This window comes from Dendrobates tinctorius, unplaced genomic scaffold (assembly GCF_039654945.1).
Source record: "Dendrobates tinctorius isolate UK_male_01 unplaced genomic scaffold, ASM3965494v1 ptg000019l, whole genome shotgun sequence".
Taxonomy (NCBI): domain Eukaryota; kingdom Metazoa; phylum Chordata; class Amphibia; order Anura; family Dendrobatidae; genus Dendrobates; species Dendrobates tinctorius.
The window spans coordinates 49,516,884-49,535,602 of NW_027361687.1; the positions used below are offsets into that span (position 1 = coordinate 49,516,884).

General features: G+C 42.4%; 1 protein-coding gene across 1 annotated transcript in view; it reads right to left on the minus strand.

The window, feature by feature from the left end:
• The window catches only part of CDC42SE1 (CDC42 small effector 1), a 44,768-nt gene extending 27,610 nt beyond the window's left edge, over positions 1-17,158 (minus strand). Inside the window, exon 1 of the mRNA XM_073566988.1 lies at positions 16,993-17,158. The gene's annotated coding sequence lies outside the window, so the exon portion shown is untranslated. The remainder of the gene's footprint in view (positions 1-16,992) is intronic.
• Positions 17,159-18,719: the final 1,561 nt, after the last annotated feature.

The following is an 18,719-nucleotide window of genomic DNA, read 5'->3' on the forward strand; positions in this document are numbered from 1 at the left end:
TGAGAACTAAATAGTTTACACATCTAATGAAAAAATCTGATTGATAATGGTGTAGAGACCACTACTCACTACTGTGAGATTGGTGTTTTCTTTGTCTTGACTGACAGACTGGTTACTATGGAGACACTTCCAAGTAGCCAGTCTGTCTTAGATTACTTAGGTCTTTGCCTTGAATTGGCATTAAACCGAGGCCACTTGTGGAACAAGTGGGTCGCCCTACCAGGGCTGTGGGGTACTCTGTACCTGGCCGATCTCTCAGAGGGGAATGTCACAGCAACGGTGACCCGGTCCGTGGCCCTGGGCGCCCATGTAAAAGGGATGAAGTGATGGAATAAAGTTTATGAGTGAATGATTCGTGACGCCACCTGTGGTGTTCGCAATGAAGATGTTAAGCCGACGCTGCGGACAGATCCTCTGGGACAGATGGTGGGGTGCAGCAATGATGGTGTAGCCCTCCACAGGCAGGGCTGTAGTCCCAGGGCAGAGTAGATGAAGAGGGTAGGTGTTGAGGAAGAGGGTGTAGTGTTTGGCACAGAGATGTAGCAGTGCTGGAGAGGTTGCAGGAAGAAGGCAAGGACACAACAGGGTGCAGTTTCTTTACCTTTACTTTGCTTGGCAAATGCAGTCCAGGGTCCTGATTACAGATGGAACAGGAGCAGGCTAGCCTGGAAGCAACTCAGTGATCTCTCTATGCAGATGGGGTGTGTAGTCTCCTTCCTAGCGCTTAGTTTTAGGTACTTGCAGTACTGTGTTACACTGAAGTTCCACTTTCTTATTCTCTTTAGAACTCCCTCGTATGGCAGACAGCTGTAGCCTTTCTCCTTCTGGCTCACACGTCGCTGTTGTGCCTCCGAGTCTTATGTGGGAATAGAGCATTTACAGCTTCCTATTCCTCCAGTTTCTGTTGCAGGACCATCAGTGTCCGTACAGCCGTGGAGACCAGGCTCCAGATCATGCGCTATAGCTGGGAATGAGCCTGAACTCTCTGCTCAATCTCCCAGCTCTTCTCCTCACGTCCACACACGTTGCCCTCCTCACATGAACTCCTAATTTCCCCTTCCTGGCCCCCAGAGAGCAGCTCTTCCCCCAGCTTTGGGTTCAGAGCATCCTCTGCTGGCCCGGAGTGGGAGCTGTGTTGTGTGTTGTAGTTAACTGCCAGAGAGATCCTTTATTGCTTCCAAGCATGACATCACACTCCCTAGGAGGAAGGCAATGCCACTGTGGCGACCATACTCCTGGGGGCGCCACACAAGAAGGCCTTGAAAGTCCTCTCGATTCAGGACTATCAGCCTCTCAAAACCTTTGTACTTTTTATATCAGTCCCTCATTTTATTAGCCATTTCCACAGAAACTGTCAAAAAAAGTTACTTTTAGTAGCGGTTGTCAGGCATCATACCCATAGCAACCAGTGTGCCTCAGGAAGTTGTGACAGAGTCAAGTGGGAGGTACCTAAAAAATGTAATTGATAAAGCTTCAAGTATAAAATCTAGTAAGTACAACTTTTTAAAAAATTGGTCTACAGTCTCTTTGGGGGGCTGTCAGGCATCATATTCCTAGCATTCAGTCTGGTACAGTGTTAAGGCGTCCAAATGGAGGTACCCTAAAAATCTGATGACTACAACTTTAAGAATTAAAGTGATAGAAAAGATGGGTGGAGACTTCCTTAGACTCCTCCTCCACGACACTTTCCCTCTAGATGTTAATAGAATGGTGAATGTCAATTCCCTTTTATAAGCTCCAAAGAAAGGTGCCTTGTGGGTGCTGGGTGCCCAGTTTATGGAATAATAAAAACAGAATGTCCTCATTTTAGAATTAGATCAAAGAACTGTCTCAAATATCCAGAGGGTTCACAAACATTTCACTCCAATACCCCTTTATTGTCAGTTGTAGGGGGTTGTAAGATTTCCACAGACCCTTATGTGTATATCTGCATTGAGACTGAGGGGGTTGCAAAATTTTGGCACCCGCTAGTCAAGTCATCTACCGTGGGTCTACAAAGAAAGGTCCAGTGCCTAATGGTGAGTACTGCAGATGTAAAAATGACCTTGTGTACATATCTGGAAGCAGAGAAGTGTGCGTGATGTAATAATTACAGAGCTGAGTCACCCGCCTCTGCCCGCAGTAAATAAGCATTTTCTCCCATAGACCCGACGTCTCAGTGCACAGCTATATCCGGCGTCTCTGTGTGACTGAGGCATCAGAACAAGCCCAGACCTCCGGCCATACACCTCCATGGTGGGCACAATCCACAGCTTGTCTGTAAGCGCTGAGCCAGGCAGGAACCTGTGCCCGCAGTGTGGGAATGTGGCATCCATGTTCTAAATATGGATGCATTATACAACACGCTGAGAACTTGATGTACAATGGAGGAATGATGCCCTTCTTGGCAGTCTGCCCTGTCAGCCCTGTCTCAGTGCTGATGATTTTTGGTTAATTCGTTTACTTGGACACTTTATGGCACTATTACTTGGGCATTGTATGGTGCTATTACTTAGACAATGTATGCCATTATTACTTGGTTACTTGCCACTATATGGAACGTTATAGTGCTAATACTTTAGCAATGTATGGAATTATTACTTAGGCACTCTATGACACTACTAATTGGACTCTGTATGGCACTATTACTTGGACACTGTATGGCATTATTATTTAGGCACTTTATGACACTACTAACTGTCCACTGTGTGGCATAATTAATTGAACATTGTATGGCACTATTACTTGGACACTGTATAGCTGTATTAATTGGACACTGTATGAGACTAATATTTGGACACTGTATGGCACTATTTGGGCTCTGTATAGCTGTATTAAATGAACACTGTATGACACTAATATTTGCACTATTACTTGTGCACTACAGTGCCTTGCAAAAGTAATCAGCCCCCTGAACTTTTCAGTCTTTTCCCACATATCATGCTTCAAACATAAAGATACCAAATGTAAATTTTTGGTGAAGAATCAACAACAAGTGGGACACAATTGTGAAGTTGAAGGAAATTTATTGGTTATTTTACATTTCTGTGGAAATTCAAAAACTGAAAAGTGGGGCGTGCAATATTATTCGGCCCCTTTAACTTAATACTTTGTTGCGCCACCTTTTGCTGCGATTACAGCTGCAAGTCGCTTGGGGTATGTCTCTATCAGTTTTGTACATCGAGAGACTGAAATTCTTGCCCATTCTTCTGTCATGATCCAGGATGGGATTTCGCTTTGACCCGTCCTGGATAGACGATGGGTTAATTGTTTCTGCCTCTCTCTGGCAGAGAGCGGCTATTTAGTGCTCACTGGACCTGGGTCTGGTGTCAGTTATACTCCTGCCCTCGGCTGAGTTAAGTGACCTTGTGCGTATGTGTGCCTTGTGCCTGATAACTTGTTGCCTGCTTGGTTGTGATCCGGTTCTGTCCCTGTTATGAGTTCTGCCTGTCCCTATTGTACTGCGCTACCTCTCGTGTATGACTCTCTGCTTGTGACCCGACTTCTCTCTGCTTGTCCCCTTGGTACCACGTCGCCCTCTTGTGTATGACCTTTGGCTTTGTCTGACTACCCGTCTGTTTGTCCCTCCTGTGCCTCGTTTGCCCGTACTGTTGTGACCTCCGTTTTGCCTGACTCTGAGTTGTTGTATGATGTCCTGTCCTATCTGAATACAGGACGCTAAGCCACGCCCCCTTGCTGTCACATGACCATAGGTCCTGTGCCAGCTTGCTCATTTTCAGTGTCCGCAGGTCCTGTGCCTCTTTACTTTCCAGCGCTGACTGGACCCTGACACTATTAGCTTGAAGCACGCCTGGTCACCTCTGCAGCCCTGCTCCCCAGGTAACTTTTAGCACTGCTTCTGTATTCAGGACACGCGCACTGGCTCTATGAGCAAGTGTAGTGTGGTGTCTCTGACATCTTCCTTGGCAAACAGCTCGAGCTCAGTGAGGTTTGCTGGAAATCGTTTGTGAACAGCAGTTTTCAGCTCTTTCCACAGATTCTCGATTGGTTCAGGTCTGGACTTTGGCTTGGCCATTCTAACACCTGGATACATTTATTTGTGAACCATTCCATTGTAGATTTTGCTTTATGTTTGGGATCATTGTCTTGTTGGAAGACAAATCTCCGTCCCAGTCTCAGGTCTTTTGCAGACTCCAACAGGTTTTCTTCAAGAATGGTCGTGTATTTGGCTCCATCCATCTTCCCATCAATTTTAACCCTCTTCCCTGTCCCTGCTGAAGAAAAGCAGGCCCAAACCATGATGCTGCCACCACCATGTTTGACAGAGGGGATGGTGTGTTCAGGGTGATGAGCTGTGTTGCCTTTATGCCAAACATATCGTTTGGCATTGTTGCCAAAAAGTTTGATTTTGGTTTCATCTGACCAGAGCACCTTCTTCCACATGTTTGGTGTGTCTCCCAGGTGGCTTGTTGCAAACTTTAAACAACACTTTTTATGGATATCTTTGAGAAATGGCTTTCTTCTTGCCACTCTTCCATAAAGGCCAGATTTGTGCAGTGTACGACTGATTGTTGTCCTATGGACAGACTGTCCCACCTCAGCTGTAGATCTCTGCAGTTCATCCAGAGTGATCATGGGCCTCTTGGTTGCATCTCTGATCAGTCTTCCGCTTGTTTGAGATGAAAGTTTAGAGGGACGGCCGGGTCTTGGTAGATTTGCAGTGGTATGATACTCCTTCCATTCCAATATGATCACTTGCACAGTGCTCCTTGGGATGTTTAAAGTTTTGGAAATCATTTTGTATCTAAATCCAGCTTTAAACTTCTCCACAACAGTATCACAGACCTGCCTGTTGTGTTTCTTGGTCTTTATGATGCTCTCTGTGCTTCAAACAGAACCCTGAGACTATCACAGAGCAGGTGCATTTATACGGAGACTTGATTACACACAGGTGGATTATATTTATCATCATTAGTCATTTAGGACAACATTGGATCATTCAGAGATCCACAATGAACTTCTGGAGTGAGTTTGCTGCACTGAAAGTAAAGGGGCCGAATAATATTGCACGCCCCACTTTTCAGTTTTTGAATTTCCACAAAAATTTAAAATAAACAATAAATTTTGTTCAACTTCACAATTGTGTCCCACTTGTTGTTGATTCTTCACCAAAAATTTACATTTGGTATCTTTATGGTTGAAGTGTGATATGTGGGAAAAGGTTGAAAAGTTCCAAGGGGCCGAATACTTTCGCAAGGCACTGTATATGGCATTATTGGGTACTGTACTATTTTAACACTGTATGGCACTATTACTTAGATTCTGTATGGCACTATTGTTTGAACACTGTATGGCATTATTACTGTAGTACTGTATGATGCTATTACTTAGACCCTGTATGATAGTATTACTTGGACACTGTCTAGTACTATTACTTGGCTATTACTATTGTAATGGTACTATTACTTGGGCACTCTATGGTGCTATTACTGGGATACTGTATGACACTATTACATGTACATTGTAATTGTTACTTTGATTCTATCTGGTACTATTACTTAGAGACCGCATGGCACTATTACTTATACATTGTAAGCTGCTATTACTTGGACATTTTATGGCACTATTACTTGGGAACAGTAATTCACTTTTCTATGATTGCTATTAGGCACCTTTTGGCAGTATAATGCTTTCCACCACACAGGAGTTTTCATAGAAATCCTTAGACCATAGGCCAACAATCACAGGCCTGTGCATTGCCCCAGTATTAATCTTCCCAGTGAGCACTTGGACAATGCGAGAGTCACTACATAGAGGGTGATTTTCCCCTGATATTCAGTTCATAAATGAGATGACTACATGCAACTTGGACATCACTAGGATAATTCATGCATCCGGACGGTTACATCTGACCTCTGGCGGTATAAATATGAGTCTAAAATATTTCTGACTATCCTCACACCTATAGTCAATCCAGATCCATTAAGTAACTGTCATAGACATCAAAGGGAACTGGCCATTAGAACAAGACTTTTCAGAATATGACACTACTTTATTATTTTATCAAAACTGAACACATACATCCACTAAATAGTTTCCCCAAAGCACAATTAGGGCATCTGAAGAAGTAAGCTCCGCCCCCGAGTAGATTAAGGCTGTGTTCACACACAGCGTTTTTTTAGCGGTCTTTTTAGCAGATTTTCCCATAAAACTGCGAAAAATAAGCTTCCCATTCATTTCTATGCATTTTGCACTTTTTGTGCATACTGATGCATTTTTTATCGTGAAAAAACCACTTTGCGGTAAAAAAAAAACACAGCATGTTCATTAATTTCGTGGATTTTTCTGCGTTTCTGGCTATTTCTATGCGTCTTGAAAACGCGCGGAAAAAAACGCATAAAAAACGGACATTTTTTGCGCAGAAAACGCGCGGTTTCTGGGAAGGGAGTCAGGTTTTTGAGCAGAAATTTTCTGCTACGTGTGCACTTAGCCTGAGCCTCCTCTGAATCTTAGGGGCAGTGCTGATTTGAAATTTGTCATGTGACTCTTCTTACCTCAACAGATTGGCTGGGCACTCACAATAGGGAGGGCCATCCATGACAATCTAGGTAGCTGCTTAGTTTCTACTATAACATTCGCCCTCACTTAGTTTATTAGGCTAAGTGCACACGTAGCAGAACATTTCTGCTCAAAAACCTGACTCCCTTCCCAGAAACCGCACCTATTTTTGTCTTCGCGTCTTTGATGTGTTTTTTTCTGGCGCGTTTTCAAAACGCATAGAACTAGCCAGAAACGCGGAAAAATCCGCAAAATTAATGAGCATGCTGCGCTTTTTTCGCAGTAAAAAACGCATCAATGTGCACAAAAAGTACTAAATGCATAGAAATGAATGGAAAGCTTCTTTTTTTGCGTTTTTCACGCAGATTTTTTGGCAAATCCGTGGGAAAAACCGCGAGAAAAACGCTGTGTGTGAACACAGCCTTAGATGGCTTGTAAGATGAGATACCTACTAGGAGGCCTTTACATCTGAGAGGTTTCCAAAATGGCCATAAAGCATAGTCATCAGAGGACTGGTAATCCCTATAAAATGCACTGCTGCATATTACAGGGTGTTTTACGCCTAAAGCCTGAGTCCACCCAACCGCACCAATATACCCGTCATTATTATGGCCCAGGCCAGGAAGAGGAGAGATTTCCCGGGTCCTCACATTGCTTTGGCAGCCTTGCCAACAATCTCCACAAGGCCGCGACGTTCGGGAGCCCCCCACAAGCTCCAAGAGAGGTTATGTCATATAGACAGTGACACCCCCTTATACAAACCCAGATTTTGGTTTGCGGGGTGAATACAGTCCTCGATTACAAACTTGGTGACTTTCTTCCTGACCCTATCTATTTTTCTGTGTGGGATATATAATGCACAAGAGCTGACGTTTCTCCCAGCCGGTTACAACACCCAGGGTGTGGTATACAGGAGCCGAGGTGGGGGCGGCGGGGCCGAGTACAACAAACGACATGCTGCAAATTCACTTCCTGTTCTTTCAACAAAACAAGTAGAGGGATGTGAGGAAACAGAAAGGGTTTTTTACTTTTTAAAACCAGTTACTGTATAATGGTCTTCGAGGACACAATGGAGGACGCAGGTTTGTAGAGGACGCTAGGAAGAAAGGACGAAGTACGAGTACGAGCCGGGCAGGAAGTGCCATTTCATATACCCAGCATGCACTGCACATAACGAGACGTCACAGGTCTGGACTGGACAGAGAAAGCATCACACCAAAAAGGATACACGGCTCAGCAGACAGTATCACACAGGATAGGATTAGATACACGGCTCAGCAGACAGTATCACACAGGATAGGATTAGATACACGGCTCAGCAGACAGTATCACACAGGATAGGATTAGATACATGGCTCAGCAGACAGTATCACACAGGATAGGATTAGATACACGGCTCAGCAGACAGTATCACACAGGATAGGATTAGATACACGGCTCAGCAGACAGTATCACACAGGATAGGATTAGATACACAGCTCAGCAGTCATTATCACACAGGATAGGATTAGATACACAGCTCAGCAGACAGCATCACCCAGGATAGGATTAGATACACAGCTCAGCAGACAGTATCACACAGGATAGGATTAGATACACGGCTCAGCAGACAGTATCACACAGGATAGGATTAGATACACAGCTCAGCAGTCATTATCACACAGGATAGGATTAGATACACAGCTCAGCAGACAGCATCACCCAGGATAGGATTAGATACACAGCTCAGCAGACAGTATCACACAGGATAGGATTAGATACACAGCTCAGCAGTCATTATCACACAGGATAGGATTAGATACACAGCTCAGCAGTCATTATCACACAGGATAGGATTAGATACACAGCTCAGCAGACAGTATCACACAGGATAGGATTAGATACACGGCTCAGCAGACAGTATCACACAGGATAGGATTAGATACACAGCTCAGCAGACAGTATCATGCAGGATAGGATTAGATACACAGCTCAGCAGTCAGTATCACACAGGATAGGATTAGATACATAACTCCGCAGACAGTATCACACATGATAGGATTAGATACATAACTCAGCAGACAGTATCACACAGGATAGGATTAGATACACGGCTCAGAAGACAGTATCACACAGGATAGGATTAGATACACAGCTCAGCAGTCAGTATCACACAGGAGAGGATTAGATACACAGCTCAGCAGTCAGTATCACACAGGAGAGGATTAGATACACAGCTCAGCAGACAGTATCACACAGGATAGGATTAGATACACAGCTCAGCAGTCAGTATCACACAGGAGAGGATTAGATACACGGTTCAGCAGTCAGTATCACACAGGAGAGGATTAGGTACACGGCTCAGCAGTCAGTATCACACAGGATAGGATTAGATACACGGCTCAGCAGTATCACACAGGATAGGATTAGATACACGGCTCAGCAGACAGTATCCCACAGGATAGGATTAGGTACATGGCTCAGCAGACAGTATCCTACAGGATAGGATTAGATACACAGCTCAGCAGACAGTATCACACAGGATAGGATTAGATACATAACTCAGCAGACAGTATCACACATGATAGGATTAGATACACGGCTCAGCAGACAGTATCACACAGGATAGGATTCGATACATAACTCCGCAGACAGTATCACACATGATAGGATTAGATACATAACTCAGCAGACAAAGCAGACAGTATCACACAGGATAGGATTAGATACACAGAGCTGCAGAAAGTATCACACAGGATAGGATTAGATACACAGCTCAGCAGACAGTATCACACAGGATAGGATTAGATACACAGCTCAGCAGTCAGTATTACACAGGATAGGATTAGATACACGGCTCAGCAGTCAGTATCACACAGGATAGGATTAGATACACAGCTCAGCAGTCAGTATCACACAGGATAGGATTAGATACATAACTCAGCAGACAGTATCACACATGATAGGATTAGATACATAACTGAGCAGACAGTATCACACAGGATAGGATTAGATACACAGCTCAGCAGTCAGTATCACACAGGATAGGATTAGATACATAACTCAGCAGACAGTATCACACATGATAGGATTAGATACATAACTGAGCAGACAGTATCACACAGGATAGGATTAGATACATAACTCAGCAGACAGTATCACACAGGATAGGATTAGATACATAACTCAGCAGACGGTATCACACAGGATGGGATTAGATACACAGCTCAGCAGTCAGTATCACACAGGATAGGATTAGATACACGGCTCAGCAGGCAGTATCACACAGGATAGGATTAGATACATAACTCAGCAGACAGTATCACACAGGATAGGATTAGATACACAGCTCAGCAGTCAGTATCACACAGGATAGGATTAGATACATAACTCAGCAGAGAGTATCACACATGATAGGATTAGATACATAACTCAGCAGACAGTATCACACAGGATAGGATTAGATACATAACTCAGCAGACAGAGCAGACAGTATCACACAGGATAGGATTAGATAAGATACATAGCTCAGCAGACCGTATCACACAGGTTCCCCTTGCCACAGTGTGCACATCACTAGATACATATTTCACAGAGTGAGCATTGCACAGAACCCACTTCTGCTAGTTGACAGTAGGATCACGTCAGCCATAGTACCCTGTCTGTCTGCGGTTCTATGGGACTTTTGTGCAGACACAGCTGAGGCATGAGCAGCATGGACTGGAGTCTGCGTGACAGGAATCAGAGAGCCCCCCCTCCCTCTCTGTCAGTAAGTCAGCTAACATAGGTGGTAGCTGGAAACAGGATTCACTAAATACGCTTTGTATATACCGGTCACTAACCGTTATAAAGGACACCAATCCCCATTGTATTCAGAGTGTCATGCTAATCATATTACAGAAGAAGAGTAGGGATGTGACAACTATGCTGACAAAATTTTTGGGTCAAAAAAAGATTTCACTTCTTAAGCTTTTTTATCTGCTAATGACCCCATACTAAGAGGGAAAGAATATATAATACTGCACTCTATGTACAAGAATATAACTACTATAATACTGCACTCTATGTACAAGAATATAACTACTATAATACTGCTCCTATGTTGAAGAATATAACTACTATAATACTGCCCCTATGTACAAGAATATAACTACTATGATACTGCTCCTATGTAGAAGAATATAACTACTATAATACTGCCCCTATGTACAAGAATATAACTACTATAATACTGCTCCTATGTACAAGAATATAACTACTATAATGCTGCTCCTATGTACAAGAACATAACTACTATAATACTGCTCCTATGTACAAGAATATAACTACTATAATACTGCTCCTATGTACAAGAATACAACTACTATAATACTGCCCACTATGTACAAGAATATAACTACTATAATACTGCTCCTATGTACAATAATATAACTACTATAATACTGCCTATGTACAAGAATATAACTACTATAATACTGCTCCTATGTACAAGAATATAACTACTATAATACTGCTCCTATGTACAGGAATATAACTACTATAATACTGCTCCTATGTACAAGAATATAACTACTATAGTACTGCTCCTATGTACAGGATTATAACTACTATAATACTGCTCCTATATACAAGAATATAACTACTATAATACTGCCCCTATGTACAAGAATATAACTACTATAATACTGCTCCTAGTACAAGAATATAACCAATATAATACTGCTCCTATGTGCAAGAATATAACTACTATAATACTGCCCCTATGTACAAGAATATAACTACAATAATACTGCCCCCTATGTACAAGAATGTAACTACTATACTACTGCTCCTATGTACAAGAATATAACTACTATAACATTAGGCTAAGTGCACACGTTGCAGAAAATTTCTGCTCAAAAACCTGAATCCCTTCCCAGAAACCGCACCTATTTTTCCGCGGCGGTTTTTGCGTGGTTTTTGCTCGTGTTTGATGCGTTTTTTTCTGCAGCGGTTTCAAACCGCATGGAAGAAGCCAAAACCACGGAAAAATCCGCAAAATTAATGAGCATGCTGCGTTTTTTACCGCGATGCGTTTTTTTTCGCGGTAAAAAACGCATCAATGTGCACAAAAAGTGCAAAATGCATAGAAATGACTGGGAAGCTTATTTTTAGCGGTTTTATAGCGGTTTTATAGTGAAAACCACGGTAAAAACCGCTAAAAAAACGCTGTGTGTGATCAAAGCCTAATACTGCTTCCATGTACAAGAATATAACTACTATAATACTGCCCACTATGTACAAGAATATTACTATTATAATACTGCTCCTATGTACAGGAATATAACTACTATAATACTGTTCCTATATACAGTAATATAACTACTATAATGCTGCTCCTATGTACAAGGAATATAACTATTATAATACTGCTGTCATCTACAAAAATATAACTATCATAATACTGCCCCTTTGTACAAGAATGTAACTACTATAATACTGCCCCTATGTACAAGAATATAACTACTATACTACTGCTCCCCTGTGTACAAGAATATAACTACTATAATACTGCCTTCTATGTACAAGACTATAACTACTATAATACTGCCCCTATGTACAATAACATAACTACTATAATGCTGCTCCTATGTACAAGAATAAAACTACTATAATACTGACCCTATGTACAAGGAATATAACTACTATAATCTCTCCTTCACATGCCATATACAATCTCTTGCCCGCTCTTGCCATTTACACCTAAAGAACATCTCTAGAATCCACCCTTTTCTCACCATGGAAACAACAAAAACCCTCACTGTAGCATCGATCCACACCCGCCTGGATTACTGCAACGCTTTATTAATTGGTCTCCCCGTCACTTGACTATCTCCTCTCCAGTCCATACTTAATGCAGCAGCCAGGGTCGTCCATCTGGCTAATCGGTACTCGGACGTGTTCGCTCTTCGTCAGTCATTACACTGGCTGCCCATTCATTATAGGATCCAATTCAAAGTACTTGTTCTCACCCACAAAGCTCTCCACAGTGCTGCACCCCCTACATCTCCTCCCTCATTTCTGTCTATCGGCCTAGCCGATCGCTGCGCTCTGCAAACGACTTTCGACTAACCTCTGCACTAATCCGTACCTCCCATTCCCAACTCCAAGACTTCTCCCGTGCTGCTCCTATCCTCTGGAATGCTTTACCCCAAGAAATTAGGACTAACCACAATTTGCATAGTTTTCGGCGCTCCCTCAAAACACATTTGTTCAGAGCGGCTTATCACGTTCACTAATCAAAGTCATTCTATGTGTAAGTGTGCGTGTATAGCCCATTCACTATCTCCATCCATCCCTCACTCCCTCAAGATGGCTGGACCTTCATTGTAAATACATCATTGTAAATACACAGCTGTACTTTGTATCTCCCTCACCTCATGGTAGATTGTAAGCTGTCACGAGCAGGGTCATCTTATTTCGTCTTATTTTGCTTTAATTATTGTATTGTTAACGTTGTTACTTATGACTTGTGTTTTGAAACTGTTAAACTGTAAAGCACTGCAGAATATGTTGGCGCTATATAAAGATTATTATTATTATTATTATTAATAATACTACTCCCTATGTACAAGAATATAACTACTATAATACTGCGCTCTATGTACAAGAATGTAACTAATATAATACTGTCCCTATGTACAAGAATATAACTACTATAATACTGTCCCTATGTACAAGAATATAACTACTATACTACTGCTCCCCTGTGTACAAGAATATAACCTATGTACAAGACTATAACTACTATAATACTGTCACTGGTAAAGAACTACCAGTTTTTGTGTCTCTGGATATAAAGATGGATTTTGGACTAATGTGCTTTTAATGAAAATGGAATAAAAGTTATTTTTTATGGATATCACCCATGCTGGACTTCTGCTTCACCTTTATACTACTTGCAGCACTGCATGATCTGCTCGGTGGGACTGGAGAGGAGGTGAGCTGATCTTTGTTGCTTTTTTTTTTTTTACTATAATACTGCCCCCTATGTACAATAATATAACTACTATAATGCTGACCCTATGTACAAGGAATACAACTATTATAATACTGCCCCTATGTACAAGAATATAACTACTATACTACTGCTCCCCTGTGTACAAGAATATTACTACTATAATACTGCCCTCTATGTACAAGAATATAACTACGATAATACTGCTTCTATGTACAAGAATATAACTACTATAATGCTGCCCCTATGTACAAGAATATAACTACTATAATACTGCTCCTATGTACAAGAATATAACTACTATAATGCTGCCCCTATGTACAAGAATATAACTACTATAATACTGCTTCCTATGTACGAGAATATAACTACTATAATACTGCTCTTATGTGCAAGAATATAACTACTAGAATACTGCTCCTATGTACAAGAATATAACTACTATAATACTGTGTCATGATCCAGGTTGGATGATGACACATAAAAGCACATGTATCCTTTTTTTTCCTTAAGCTGTGTGCTTAAGTTTGGTTTTTCCCCCCGGTGGTCATTAGGATTATTACACAGTGGTGTCTTTTGTTCTAGTTTGCCCCCGGTCGTGGTTAGCGTTATTACACGGGAATCACTAACAGGTGTGATTCCTCTGACTTAACTATAAAGGTGTGTCATGTTCTCTCACTGGGGTTGGTGATAGTGTTCATTTCCAACCATCCTTGGTGGAGAAAGGAGCTAGAGAGAGTTCCTTGCAGCACGGTCAGAGTCCTGGTGTGGAAGGAGTCAGAGGGGATTTCCTTGCAGCTCTGACAGAGCTTGGTGGCAGCTATTCAGGAGGAAAGCTGCATTCTGGTGGTGGACTCTGTTGCTGGGAGCAAGAGCAACAGAGCAAAGCTAAGTGGTGTTTCCCTGTTTGTGCCTTTCCTTTGTGTGTTTGAGTGCAGTGGTGGGATTAGTCTCTGCACCAGCCATTTCACTAGAAAGGGGTAGGTGCAGGGCGAGCTAGGGGTTAAAGGTATCCTGAGCGGCGCCCGGTGCGGAACCGGCCTAGGGATCAGTAGGAGTGTAGAGACACTGACTCAGGGGAGTGCAGGAGGTCTCCACGTCCCCGTTCCCTATTGCAGGGCCCACCGTTGTAACTGTTTCCCCTTCCCCCGTGTCTTGTTGTTTTAGTTACCGGCCTGCAGGCTGTGTCACACAGGACAGTTTCACGTGCCGTGTCTTGTTGTTTCAGTTACCGGCCTGCTGGTCGCGTCACACAGGACGGGTCCACGTGACATACTGCTCCTATGTACAAGAATATAACTACTATAATACTGCTACTATGTACAAGAATACAACTACTATAATTCTGCCCCCTATGTACAAGAATATAACTATGATAACACTGTCCCTATATACAAGGTAAATTTAGTAGACAGATGAAATATAGAATTAGTTTTGCACTACTAATATATCCTGGAATATGTCACAGGGGTTAAAATATAGTTGCACTGTCCACCGCCAAACCCCACCCCCATCTAAACCTCGTGGTTCTAGGCAAACAGAACTTATGTTTTTTTGTTTGAATACATGATTGTATGAAATGATATTAAATTGGCGCCCCAGGACATAGCAGATATGAGTAAAATGACATCCCTAACCTCTTAAGAAAGTAATTGAAATGAGCCACTTCATCACAATCTCGGGTGGTGTGGGGTGGGAAATCCTTGTTTGCACGCATACAATGGATAGTGGGGACAAACAAATGTAACACTCAGTTTTTTAGGAAATCCCAGCAACTCATGTTTTCTGCTATTGTTTGCCCCGTTTAGTTAATCCCGGAGCATCTGTTTAATTTTCCCCCCTAGACAGCAATTCTCATGGCTTGTAACTTGACCTTCATCGCGGAGTCATTGCACTGTCCTTCCTGATAAAACAAGCTATACCTTGCTCATGCTGCACAGTGTCCCTTTCCCTTTTATCCTGAGTCATGGATAAAGGACACACCTACAACCCACCATCATGACTGGATTACAAGAGCCTATACTCAGGTTATATAACTCACCTAGTAATAAAGAGTTAATGAAGGGGAGGGTGTAAAATAAAGACCAATAACCTCCCAGAATTAGTTGTCACTTTCCCTCCCCCATAGAAATTGCTACACGCCAGGATGGTGGACTATCCAACTATCATCATATTGCAAAGCATCAAGGCCCAACTTTTTTTCTAAACCATGTCTCTACCATTGTCATCATTTTTTGGAAGTATAATAAAAATGGAAATAGGATTCTGTCTTCCTGTTCTGTTTTTACAAAAACCTTACCCTTCCTATCTACATCCCTACCTATTTGGTTGCCCATGAACCCCTCTTCACGTGATTGTCCTGAAGTATTTCAACTGCTCCTGGAAGATGCAGAGCATTGAAGGTCTGGGCCTTCCCCAGGGGCCATATTAGAATTTTGAATTCCATGCCGACCTAGTAAATCACATATGGAAACACTGTGCTCATATTTCGTAATGAGGATGGGAGAGAGATGGAGACAGGATCTCAAAAGGGTCTGGAGGACCACAGGCACAACCAGTACGATTCTTGGTAACCGCTACATAAGGGTTCAAATTCATGGTAAGGTGGACTGCCTGCTGCAACGCAAGACTATCTTAAATTCATAATCACTATGGCCAAAACATTTAGCAAGCAGGTCAATAATAATTTCCTGTGCAGTACATCAAAAAACAGTCAATCGTATTGATTTTCGCTTAGGGCAGAAAAAATTCTTGATATATCAGAGAATGTCATCAAAGGATTGAACAAAATATCCCAGGAGTTGTGTGATCGGGGCTTCAGCTTGATGTCTAAAGTTTAAAAGTTGGTTCTAATGGTTTGTCTTGGTTCCCCATCGAAGCAGCTCGTGCTTTACAATTATAGTAGACAAGCCCGGGACCTAAGCCAGCATGATCACGACCCACAAGAATGGCAATCATATCACAATGTACAGAGAGCAAGACTTTGGTAGTAACATAGAGCCATCCTAAAGAGTAGAGGCAAATAACCAAGCTGAACATCCTCGATCAAGTCCCCACCCGACCCAAGCAGAATGAAACCTCCTCCATAGTCAAGGGGTTAACCTCCGTAATTTGTTTTCCCAGGAGCAACCTACATTATTCCGTAATCTATGAATCTCTTCATCTCAAAGGAAATTTCCACACAGCACTGGAGCAAGTCCCGAAATAACAACCTTAATTTTGCTTCCAACACAAAAAGAAAACAATTACAGCAATCTTTTATGGAATTTTATAAAGTTTGCAGATACATAATTTTTAGATGAAGAAACCAGGGGTGGGTGAAAAACGCAGAAGTGGTGCAAATGTTTCTATTATGCTTTTCCTCTGACCGTTCCACTCCTGGTTTTGGCTTACAAATACTGGGGTAAAAAACTCACCAAATACTCGATGTGTGCACATGGCCTAAGACTCAAGATCATGTGTTGGACACAGAATTGTTAAGACGTTCAGCTAGCGCGGGGACTCGCAGAACCTCTTACCTGGTGTCGGTGAGCCTTCCAAACCTTAAGTCACCGGTTGGCTTTTCTGGTCTTCTCGGCAGCTGGTGTAAAGTTGCTGTGAAGTTGAGTTCTCCAGTGAGGTGTGGTTCCTGTGTGAGAATAAGGAAATGCTTCTGCTCTCCACTGTGTTTGTTCAGAATCTCACAGAGCACTCACAGTGGACGAGATGGAAAGTGCAAGGCGAAGAAAGAGGGGGAGGGAGGTGGCTACAAGCTTCAAACTCTTTCCCAATGCTGAGAAACTTACTTCCCCAGGGTGGAGGGAGAAGAGACTCACATAATAATGCTAACTTATGTAAAGATGACATAACATAGAAGGACAATGGACAATTTAAAGATTATAGGATGAAATACGGATACAATATTGCTCTTACCACTCTCTTTTGTCCTGAAAGCGCCCTTAGGCCGGGGTCACACTTGCGAGAAACTCGGACGAGTTTCGCACGTCAATACCCGGTACTGCCGCCGGCACTCGGGAGCGGAGCGTGCGGCTGCATGTATTTCTATGCAGCCGCACGCTCCGCTCCTGAGTGCCGGCGGCAGTGCCGGGTATTAAGATGCAAGACTCATCTGAGTTTCTCGCATGTGTGATCCCGGCCTTATTTTTAGACTCCCGCACAGGTAAAAATAAAATAAAGTATATACCTAAAAATATACCACCAGCATTCTCTATAGAAGGTGACTACCAGGATGATTATAAAGGCATGGATATGGACCTAGTAGAGGACATCTATTGGGCAAAGTCCACATGGTGATACCCTGATGATTACAAAAGCCTGGAGCTCTACCTAGTCATTACTAGCGTATAGCATCTATTTGGGCACGGTCTAATAGGTTTGTAGCTTGCACAGAGTATGAATTAGAATTGGAAAACAATTATGTTAAGTAAGTTTTACGAGAGGAAACTACTGACGTCCACTCGACACTTGGGCGATTCCAAATCTACAGTTACATTTCCTTCTTGGTATATTATTCCATCTCCTTATTCTGCTCTCTATGTCAGTCCCACGCGCCTTCCACCTTCTTAAGGCCTGAAAAGTGCAGAGCCCGTCCTGTGTGAGTCACAGTATGAATCGTACTTCATACAAGTCCTAACGTGTCGACTAAAAGAGAGCCCAACACAGCATCGCTCTCCGGTTACCTCAGGTCTGGAGAATGCATTGGAAACCATTTGCTCAGAACCGGAGGAAAGTAAAATGCTCAGGGTGTAATTAAAAAACCATAATGACAGAACGGACTGTTATTAAGAAAGTTGATAGAAAAACAATCGCAAATTCCAGACTTGTCCCGATCCTCAGTAAAAGTCGCGGGCAAGGAGCAATGATTGACCCTTCAATTATGAGATTATATTCTGCCTCACAGTCATGTGACCCTACCCCAAATAACAGCCTAAAATGTACAATGAATTTTTATTCCAACTTTGAGCCTACTCTTAATGTCCTTATTTCATGAGATTTATATAATTTAAGTAAAAATGTACACCCTGAACCAATGAGACCGAAGGTGTATCTCAGACTACCTCAGAGTCCCAGGAGCCTGTGCTGCTAAAGTGTAGTCCCAGATCACAACGATGTGGAAATAATTAGCAGGTAATCAATCACCTCTTGTAGGGTCCGACCTATATATCACATTTTTTAGGAGAAATTTGCCTTTCAAAAGTAGGATATCATGATTTCAGCATCTGTACATTGGATTTTAGCAATATTG